Source organism: Crotalus tigris, unplaced genomic scaffold (genome assembly GCF_016545835.1).
Source record: "Crotalus tigris isolate CLP2741 ecotype Arizona unplaced genomic scaffold, ASM1654583v1 scf7180000018371.15429387391:27106975, whole genome shotgun sequence".
Classification (NCBI taxonomy): Eukaryota; Metazoa; Chordata; class Lepidosauria; order Squamata; family Viperidae; genus Crotalus; species Crotalus tigris.
In genome coordinates this window covers 13,222,206-13,233,738 of record NW_024096970.1, presented here as the reverse complement: position 1 = coordinate 13,233,738, position 11,533 = coordinate 13,222,206, and positions in this window count along the sequence as shown.

Sequence of the window (11,533 nt, the reverse complement as noted above, 5' to 3'; positions counted from 1 at the left end):
TTATGAGCCCCTTTCTGTGGAAACTACTCAGCCTTGGACCATTTTTCCTTCTTACCTGTTGTACCCCCACAAATCTTGTTCTTATCTCAGACCTACTGATAATTTTCCACTCCATTTGGTAAAAGCTCAGTTTCAATTTCTGTTACTATATTGTATTATTTAAAAGCTCTGGAGGGAGATGCTTTATAAATCTAATCAATCAACCAATGGTAGAGGTGGTGATATCTCAGTTCCTTTTATATTCTAAATGACCATATTATATTCTGTGGGGAAGGCAAAGGACTTTATATTAATAATCTATCTCCTGGAACCATCTGATCCAGCAGGATGTTCTGATATATAACTATAATTTTACATGTATCGTTGTGTTATAATCATTTTAATTGGATGAAGACCTTAGTTTGAAAAGCATATTCATTATTTTTCACATTGGGATATCTTATTTTTTGGCAATTTATGTCTCCTTAGTTAAATATTAAAAGATAAGTAAATGCTTTTTTTTCAGATTTGTCTCAAGGTATACCTATATACCAAGAATCAGTGTACTTAAGGATCACAGGACCTTTGGGCCACCAAATAAAATACAATAGAGTGCAACTTTAGTTGGACAGACTAGTCTGAACAAACGTTTATATAGCAAATAAAAGGAAGGACATACAATAGGTAAATCATTAGAGGAATTCAGTGAATTTCATTGAGTTTTGCTTAATGTATTCTCAACCTTTACAATGTTGGAAAATTGCAGCATGCTCTGGTTTGCATTTTATAGAAGTTATCTTAAATATCAACAATGTATAATTCCTTTTGAATCACATTACTAATCTGATAGCTTTTGATATTAAGATTTCAATACAACTGATATTTTTCAGGCTATTTATCTTTTATTTTCAATAGTATGTGTGAAAGTAATAAGAAAACAGAGTCACTTGTTTCTTGTCACTTGACGAAAAAGAAAGAAGGAAAATGACTAGGAACAGTTCTTTACAGTCTTGAGGCATGTGGATGACCTTTGTCTCTTCTTTCTTTTTAACCGTCAGTTAACTTTTCCCTGCTTAATCTTCCAGTCATTCAATCCAGTTTCTACACTTTTCAGGTAAAATAGATTCCGTCTCACTTATAGCAATATTTGAAGAAGAATATATTTTTATGTTGGCCAATAAGATCACAAATTCAATGTAAAATACAACATTGATCTTCATTTTGGGCTAATAAAGAGTTTTTCAAGTTTTTCAAACTTGGCAACATTAAGGTTTTTTTAAATTTCAGGCAAAAAATATTGGCAACTTTAAGATATGAGCCAGTAATTCTGGGAGTGTTTTAAATTTAAAGTTGCCAAGTTTTGAAAAGCACTGAACTAATGGATACACTATAATTTTGACTGTATGCTGTGTGTGCTCTTGCAAAATATTTGCATGGTGTGGTTGTTTCACTATATTCACATGAAAAGTTTTAATGAAATATCTAAAAAGTCACAAAGCCTTTTAAGGCTGATACACTTGGAGAAACTCTGTTCAACTTTTCTCATCTTTGTTATGTTTATAGACGGGGGGGGCAATTCATTTATTTGCTTATTAGATTTGCATCCAGCCTTTCATCCAAGAGTTCATGATATCTTCCATGAGAATCATCTTTTACCTCCACAGCTGCAACCCTGTTAGTTAGGATCAGTTGAGAGAGAGTGACTAGTCCAGGGGTAGACAACCTTGGCTCTTTTATGACTCATGGACTTCAACTCCCAGAATTCCTGAGTCATAAAAGAGCCAAGGTTGCCTACCCCTGGACTAGTCCAAAGGGACTTAGATAATTTCCAAGGCTGGGAGTGGTTTTGAACTTAGTTCTGGTCCAATGTCTTAAAGCTAATATTTAAGTAGAAGCTATTGAAAGTTAAAATATATCATATTTTTACAATAATAAAATAAAAATGATAGCATTGGAAATATGAACTATATTTTTAAGTATTGAATACTATCAGTTATATGGAACAGGAAAGAAGATCAGTGCTAGAAAATAAATACAATTACTCAGTGCTTTTTTTTCTAAAAAAAAAAAAAAGATGCCGAACTCACACACGTCATACAACCCGCTTTGCCTACCCTACAAGGTTCCATCCAAAAAAGGTGCCGGAACTCTGTTCTATGAGATAAAAAACGCCCTGCAATTACTTACACATTCAACTGGGTGCAATTTTCAAATATTTTGCAGACAAAATGAACTCAGATTGTCAATGTGACTTTTCATCTGTATTTCTGTACATAATTATTTGCAAGTAATCTCTTTTGAAAGCAAAACAATTGGATTTTCTTCTGGAATCACATTGCGGGTTGTAGCTTAAGGATGGCCAGTCTGCAGACCTCAAAAGCTTGACATAATATCCATAATTTTCCCTGGAACCTTCTCTTAACTTACTCCTCAACCTACTGTAGCTTTCCAATGGAGTTTCAAAAAAGTTCAAGGTAGTTTCCATGACTTCGACCTATGTTCCACCCTTTTTTTTTACATACAATGCACCTAATAAAAAGAGTAGGTCTTCTGTCTCCTGATTGCAGATGCCATCTTGATTGAAAATGACCCAAAGGCAGAAAAGCAAATATTTAGGATAAAAGTAATATTTGTGTAAATATTATATCCAGTAGAATATGGTTCAGTTAGGTGAAAATGATTTACTCTAATGCTTGCAGAATAGGCACAATTTAGATAAAGTTAAATGACTAAACAATATTTCACAGAAATTGTCCATTTTAATTTCATTATGTGCATGTCATTAAATCTACTTATCACTTCTATCAAATCATTATGACAGGATCAATGTACAAAAGTCAGATACAGATTGCAGCATTTTACGAGGGCAATTTGGAAATAAACCTCTGTTTGGTTATCAATGACAGACACTCGCAGATACAGAACTTTCATTATACACATTTGAAAACTACAACATTACATTACTTTTTGACATAATCGCCATTCAAATTGAGGCACTTATTATAACATCTTACAAGGTTTGAAATTCCTTAGTAGTAGCCACTCAGTGCCAAATCTGGGCTATAGGGAGGGCGGTGATCAAAAACATTCCAACGGAACTGCTTCAAAAGTTCTTGGGTGCCATAGAAATTCCGCCAAATGTGAAGATGCCAAAGGAGTACTACTAATGAAGTTCCTAAGGTGTGGTTCACCATCAGTTCAGAAGTCTACTGTGAAACGTTACGAAAACTCAGCGAGCCATCCATAAGAAGCATTGGGGCATGCTGACTTCCGGTGTGGTGTTGGTTCATGATAACGCTCGTCCACACACTGCTAGATGCACTCAAGAATTTTTGAAGCAGTTCCGTTGGGATGTTTCTGATCATCCCCCCAAAGACCAGATTTGGTGCCGAGAGACTACTACTAAGGATAACCAAATGGAGGTTTATTTCTGAATTGCCCTCATATTTATGCTGACATTTTTAATTACATGTACATGCTCTGAAAAGTGCCTGGTGTCTATGATTTTCCATGAGGTACAGTAGGCATTCAATGCAGATTCTATTCCTTATATGAGACAGTATACCTGCAGAATATATGTGCAAAGAAAAGAGCATCTCTTTCATGTTTTTAAATAGAAAATATAAAAGATTAATACTTGAGAAATTGTAAAATTAGATCACACCAACTTCAATTCTAGGAAAGGAATTCTCTGCTTGTATGCTCAGACTATTTGTTTTTGCTTGGTTCCCATTAGTGCAAATGGGGATGATTTTTTACCCAAAAAAATTGTTTACAAAATACAATAGCAAACAATGTTAATTTATGATTAATTTATATTTTTCTATTATGTATATTTTTTCTCTCATTGTGATGAATGATAGTGCCGAAGGTAATTTTGAGCAGATTTAAATGCATTTGGCAACTTGGGGATTTTCCAGACTGCAGTTTTAAAACAATCTTTTCCCCTTTATATCAACTCGTTTTGCCTGGTCTGCTTTACTTGGTTACAGGCTAACCCTAGCAGGCTATGCTCCTCAACCAAGTCAATGATTACCTTAGTCTCTAACGTCTCCTAGCATTTTCTTTATTAGGAATACTGTAACAGCACAATGGATATAATAACATTTGTAAACACAGGTAGTCCTTGACTTACAACAGTTCATTTAGTTAGAAGTTCAAAGTTAGAACGGCACTGGAAAATGTGACTTATGACCATTTTTCACAGTTATGACCTCTGCAGCATCCCCATGATCGTGTGAACAAAATTCAGATGTTTGGAAACTGGTTCATATTTATGACTGTTGCTGTGTCCAGTGATCACCTTTTGCAACCTTCTGACAAGCAAAGTCAATGGGGGAGCCAGATTCACTTAACAACTGGATTACTAACTTATCAAAGAGATTCAATTAACAACTGTGGCAAGAAAGAAAATGGGGCAAAATCCACTTAACAAATGTCTCACTTAACAACATAAATTTTGGGCTCAGTTGTGGTCATAAGTAGAGGACTACCTGTAGAAGGTTGTTAGCTTGGAACCCAGCCAAACATTTAAAAATTACTATTTTTCTTTCTCTGAGCCAGCTATTTTCCCCTGCAATTTTGGCATTCTAATGAGCAGCAATATAGCTTGCCATCATTTTTCCAGTCACGAGTAGGTACATTTTATGTTTAGAAAGATTAACCTATAAGAACATGTCAGCTGTATGGGATAGACCAAATTAGAAACCAGGGCTAAGTTTATTGTAACAGCTATAGGAAAAGAATCTTGCAAGTGTGAATGTGCTTGCCCTCTCCTTACTTTATTTTTGTGTGAGATGTTTATTCCAATTAGTTTCTTGGAACTGATTCAAGCCCTGTATATCACACTGTTGCCTTGATAGCAGTTCTTCCTCTTGTCCTTTAAAGGTATTTCCTATGCCTTCTACAGAAAAAAGTGATTGGCTATTATTTCCCTAGAACAGCAGGATATTTTAGTGCCCCACCTTAAAAAAATATTAAGTAGTACAGCATCAGGATGATTGTCCAGTTAAAGAAAATAGTAGGCTACTAGCTAACTGAAGAACTTGCAGTGTCTGAGTCTCTACAGGATTTCCATGAGCCATTTTAGAGAAGGAATAGGATAGGAGGAGCTTAAGAGAATAATGAAAATGTGCCCTTAATATTGATGGCTATTTCTAAATTATTGTAACTGAATAATATTGTTTAATTTAAGAAGGCAATTATCCAATTACACCTAAAATAAACTCAAAATATAGTAATTTCCTGAAAATTAATTGTCTTCTTTGGCATAATTAAATGTTTGTCATTGGGTTATTTGCCAATTGGTAGTGTCACAACTGCCTTTAGTAATGCAAATTGTTATAATTTCCCGTTAGGTTACAATACACCCACAACTAACCTGTGGACTAATCCCTTTTGCTTTTGGTAAACTTAGGATAGCATGTCAGCTAAATCTTGCACAAGAACAATTTCATTCCTCCTGAAGTTAAATTTGTAGGAACTTCAGTTTCTCAATATCTGCTGACTGTGGGGAATGAAAGATAGAAAAGAATCTAAACCTGTCTGGACTTCCAGAGGCAGAATAACTTGATAGAGTGGTGTTGGCATTTTATTTGCTACATGCTTAAGCCTTGTTTGAATTTCTTCAGTTGAGCTTTTTTGATCACCATCTAAGATTCATTGTTTCTTTGGTCACATTTCTTCCTGAAACCTACTTTTTAAAAGCCTAATACATATCCCTTTCTTCTTTGAAGATCTGAGTTCTTATACTCTCTATGTTGTTGTTGTTAATTGCGAAGTCGTGTCCGACCCATCGCGACCCCATGGACAATGTTCCTCCAGGTCTTCCTGTCCTCTACCATCTTCTGGAGTCCATTTAAGTTCACGCCTACTGCTTTAGTGACTCCGTCCAGCCACCTCATTCTCTGTCGTCCCTTTCTTCTCTTGCCCTCAATCTTTCCCAGCATTAGGCCCTTCTCCAGTGAGACCTTCCTTCTCGTTAGGTGGCCAAAGTATTTGAGTTTCAACTTCAGGATCTGGCCTTCTAAAGAGCAGTCGGGGTTGATCTCTTCTAGGACTGACTGGTTTGAACGCCTTGCAGTCCAAGGGACTTGCAGGAGTCTTCTCCAGCACCATAGTTCAAAGGCCTCAATTCTTTGGCGCTCAGCCTTTCATACTCTCTATATACTAGTTTAATAGATATTTTGGTGCCATTTTTTGTCTTGGGGACTTGTGATCTGGTAGCTTATTTTGGTTGAGAGAAGGGAAAGACGGCAGTGGCAGATAATTTCAGTGAAAGCAATAATTGCTACATTATCCAAGGCTATACTGGCTGGGTAGATCAAATCAGATAGTACAGAGAAAGATTTTTTACAGAGGTAATTATACTGCAAAGTAAACCAGGCATCACATTTTTGTTAGCATGCTAATTCTTAGTAGCATACCATACTCATTACCACAGACTGCAGTCATTCAACAGAGACACTGCCTAATGAGCATCTATATACTGTAAAAGTGATAAAGAATATTCAGGTTTTAAATCAATATATCCAATATTTTGTTTGAATACTTAGTTTCAGTGATGTTTTATGGCTGATATGGAAGAATATTTGTGTGTGGGGGGAGGCCAAGCCTTTGGTACAAAAAACATTCTGATTTTATAGCTCAGTTTTTTAAAATGTTTTCATGTTTATTTGAAAGCCGTTCCTACTTGCAGTTTCTCCTAGTAAGCAAGCTTGCTTATAATTGTAGCCTAAATTATAGAATTTTAGAATAATTTATTCAAAATAAAAAGTTGATTTTTGAAAAAAAGCTCTTAAGCAACACCTTGATTTTGAGTAGATATACCTGGAATAAAGTCTTAATTCACTCTAAGTTTATGAATTACATTCTTGTTCTAACGTTGATCAGATAGGGTGATATATCATTTCTTTGACTATATTCCAACTCATAAATGTAGCAGAAAATTAACGCACAAATTCATTGCAGTTAGGTAGTATGATGTGAAGTCAGCTGCAACAAAAGCTTCTCTTATGGGCCGGTGCAGACATGACTTTATAGTGTGTGAACGTTTGTCTTTAATGATTTCAACAGCCTCTTCTTCTAAAGATAAAGATCTCAGAATGCCAAACCCTGAAGCATATTTAACATAACTTATTTTTTATAATACACAGGCAAATAACTGAACAAGTCAAAAACAACATTCACTTTGGCACAAATCTGGAAAAACATTGGTTAGAAGGTAATAGTGGACATTGGCTAGAATGTAGTAACATTGGGAACCGCCCAGAGATGGTTAGAAGATGGGTGGCTTTATAAATGTTTCAGATAAATAATTTTATTCTGTATTATTTCCATTCAGTTTTTATGCTCCTTTGTTATAGCTGTTAGTTACCTTTTCTTATTATAATACTTATTATAATACTATTATAATACTTCTAATAAAGGATTTTGACTCAGCCTTTCAAACATGTTCTGCTAGCTACCTCAGACTGTCCTTGGCAAAGAACAAACAGATATTTCTTTTTCCCTTGAACTTCTAATGCAGTGTTTCTCAACCTTGACAATTTTAAGGCATGTGGACTTCAACTCCCAGAATTCCACAGCCAGCATTGCTGGCTGTGGAATTCTGGGAGTTGGAGTCCACATGCCTTAAAATTGTCAAGGTTGAGAAACACTGTTCTAATGTGTTCCTGCTTTCAAGGAGAAACCAAACTTGGTTATTCATCATCCACACCTTCTAGATAACAAAATAATTTTAAGCAGGCTTTAAGCACTGGTTTTTGCCAGCAGGAAATTAGTCCAAAACTTTCCCAAGAAACATGGATCAGTTTTGAAGAATATTTTTCCTTTTCCTTTTTTGAATGAATATTTTATTCATTTTAAGATTTTCACATAGTAGATCCTACACACACACACACACACACACACACACACACACACACACATCTTAAATGGGTGATCATGGATCCATATTTACTAATTATTAGATAATTCAATCTGCAATAAATTAGGGCACCAAGCCAACTAGCACCAGGGTCCCCAATCTTGGCAACTTTAAAACCTATGGACTTCAACTCCCAGAATTCCCCAGCCAGCCATGCTAGGAGTTGAAGTCCACAGGTCTTAAAGTTGCCAAGGTTGGGGACCCTTGAACTAGCAGAGCTAGGTCTTCAGGCCTTTAGGGAAGGTCAGCAGGGGTAGGTATAGATCTCACCTCTAGGGGTATAATGTTCCAAAGGGCAGGACCCATAGCAGAAAAGGCTCGACCAGTGGTTCTCAACCTGTGGGTTGGGACCCCATTTGGGGTCGAACAACCATTTCACGGGGGTCGCCAAACAACGTAGTCCTCCATTTTTTCCCCTTCTCCTTACCTGTGCTACTCCCTTTTATTCTATTGGCTTTTGAAAGCCAATAGAATAGACTCTCTTGAATAGAGTCTAATTCTATTGGCTTTCAAAAGCCAATTAGGAATTGTCCAGGCTGTCTCTGCCCTGCTGAGCCCGCCAAAAGTCCCATTCTGCAAACGGTGCTGCACCAGTTGAGTAGTCCTCGACTTACGACCGGTTAAGTAGTCCTCGATTTACAACCAGTTGGGGGTCGCGGCATTAAAAAGGTTGAGAACCACTGGGCTAGACTCTCCTAGCCAAAATTCCTTGACTGGTAGGGTCTGCAGCATGCCACTTCTGCCAGCACAGGTGGGATGGGCCAATCCCACTGGAGTGAGACTATTCTTTAGACTTTTTTTACTTGCTTTTGTTTTGCTTTTAATTCCATTTATTAATTTATTATACATCATGTAGGCTTGTTTTTGCACTTGAGATGGCTTAAAATAGACTAAATAAATAAATTGTTACTTTCCTATCCTTTGTTGTTACATATGATTATGTAGTCATTAGTGCTATTTAAAATAATTTGCTTACATTGGCATCTTTGCATTTTGCAGGTGTGCCTTTTATTATTGTCCTATTGTGTAGCATACTGGCAGGATTTGATGCGATTCCATGTGATATAATAGTATTATATTTTGTCCATAATAAATCATTAAGGGATTATGCATTAACTATCAGAAAAAGACGTCTAATATTGGTCATTGTAGTTTAAACCAGGGCTTCCCCAACCTGTGGGGAGAGGTTTGTGAGAGGTTTGTGGCTGGGCCATCGAGGTGCATCTCCACTTGTGCGGGAAGTGGTTGGGCACATGTGCGCGTGCTCCATTTATGTGAGCGGCACGTGTGCATGCATGCTGTTCATGCAGATAGAGCTGTGTGCGTTTGCCGGTCGCCTTGTACAAGCCATCCCCTTCCCCTCCCCCCTCCGCTGGTCCACAGGGCTGTAAACATTGGGGAATTCTGGTTTAAATATCTTTGAACTCAAGGTGCTATTAGCCAATTAACAGAATTTAAATGCCTGAAGTACTGTGTGAAGGACTAGGCTAGGGGTAGGCAATCTCGGCTCTTTTATGACTCATGGACTTCAACTCCCAGAATTCCTGAGTCAGCTGCTGACTCAGGAATTCTGGGAGTTGAAGTCCATGAGTCATAAAAGAGCCGAGGTTGCCTACCCCTGGATTAGGCAATTAGAGCATTAACAGTATCTCATATTTTGTGCTCTCGGTTGTGGCAATTTCATTATTGAAAAATGTCCATACTAGATATTCTAGTTTTTATATCAGAAATTTCAAAGAATGGGAACCAGTTTGGTGTAGTGGTTAAAGTGCTGGCCTAGAACTGGGAGACCGTGAGTCGTAGTTTCTAGGCAAGAAAGCTGGCTGGATGATATGGGCCAAACGTTATTTCTGAACCATTTCACAGGGTAGTTGTTATGAGGAATATAGGCAGTTTTATGTATATTTGCTGCCTTGAGTTCCTTATAAAGTAATAAAGGTGGGATAAAAATCTAATCTAATCATCATCATAATTATAAGAAACAATCACCTGCATTTTCTCCATTTATCTCTACATTTCACAAGTTGAAGTTGCTTCTAATCACAGTTCCCTTCAGGATTATGTTTTAAATCTTAAACCTGAGATTATTTTTATTTCTGAAGTCATTTTCTGTCAGTCAATTAGAGTAACAGTGATTCTTCTCTGAAAGATTGTGCAGATCAGTCCTGAGTCATAGCATATATAAACTGACAAGACATGAAAGAGTTCTCCATCTCAGATGCTCTTTTAGTTTCCCTCAAGGTGCAGAATGCCACATAATACTGACCATGCACAAATGCAACAGTGCAGATTAAAAAGATGTATAAAATTTCAACACTAATATTATAATGACTGCAACAATATTTTCATGTAAAAAAGAACCTAAGATTATTTGTACAGTATAGAGCCTCCCTATTACTCCCAGTTGCAAGATAATTATTGAAGGTATCAGGGATTTGGCAGAAACTATAATAAAAAACCCACAATAAATAAGGTGCAGTTACAAAGAAGAGGTGGTCAACCTATTCTCCAAAGCACCTGAAAACAGGACAAGAAGCAATGGATGGAAACTAATCAAACACAGAAATAACCTAGAACTAAGGAGAAATTTTCTGACAGAACAATTAATGTTTGGAATGACTTTCCTCCAGAAGTTGTGGGTGCTCCAACATTGGAGATTTTTAAAAAGAGATTGGACAACCATTTGTCTGAAATAGTATAGGTTTCCTGCTTGAGCAGGGGGTTGGAGAAGATCTCCAAGGGACTTCCAACTCTGTTATTCTGTTATTCTGTTAAATGTCACACCCTGATTTTAAAAATATGCTGCAATGAAAATAATTGACATAAATACATTTGACCACTATGCATGGTAAATTTCTGTTGCTTCAGATAAGTTTTAATTCTTTTTAACCATAGTAATTAATTATTCTATTTACCTGATTTACACTCCATCTTTCTGCTTTAGAAAGTGCTCATTGAGGCTAACAAGATTTTCTAATCTAAGGCACTCTTCTTGGAGGAAAGACTATCTATGTGTATCCCAGAGGGGATCTTTCCTGGCAATGGCTTCACTTCTTTGGAGAGCATGCTTCACATATTCAATTACCTTGTTGGGCTTCCAAGGAGCTATGAAGGAAGGTTTAAGGAAGGTATTTATTTATTTATTAATAAAATTTATATGCCGCCCAATCCCTAGGGATCAGAAACCTTAGCCCAATCTTTCTCAACCTTATCAACTTTAAGAAGGGTGGACTTGTAGACTTCAACCCACAGAAGGGAGTTGAAGTCCATCCCTCTTATAGTTGGTGTGGTATTGCTTATGGGTTAGAATTGTTATTAGCCACTTAAAGAGGCTGTTGAAATTTAGCAGTATAGAAATTTTGGTAAACAAAAGGATTGAGTATAATAAGTAAAGACATAGACTAAAATTAAGATAAAATAAACACTAAAGCAGTGGTTCTCAACCTGTGGGTCGGGACCCCATTTGGGGTCGAATGACCATTTCACGGGGGTCGCCAAACCATGCTGTCCGCCATTTTTTCCCTTTTCCCTAGCTGTCCTACTCCCTCTTATTGGTGGCCACACCCACTTGGGGGTCACCACAACATGGGGAACTGTATTATGGGGTCACGGCATTAGAAAGGTTGA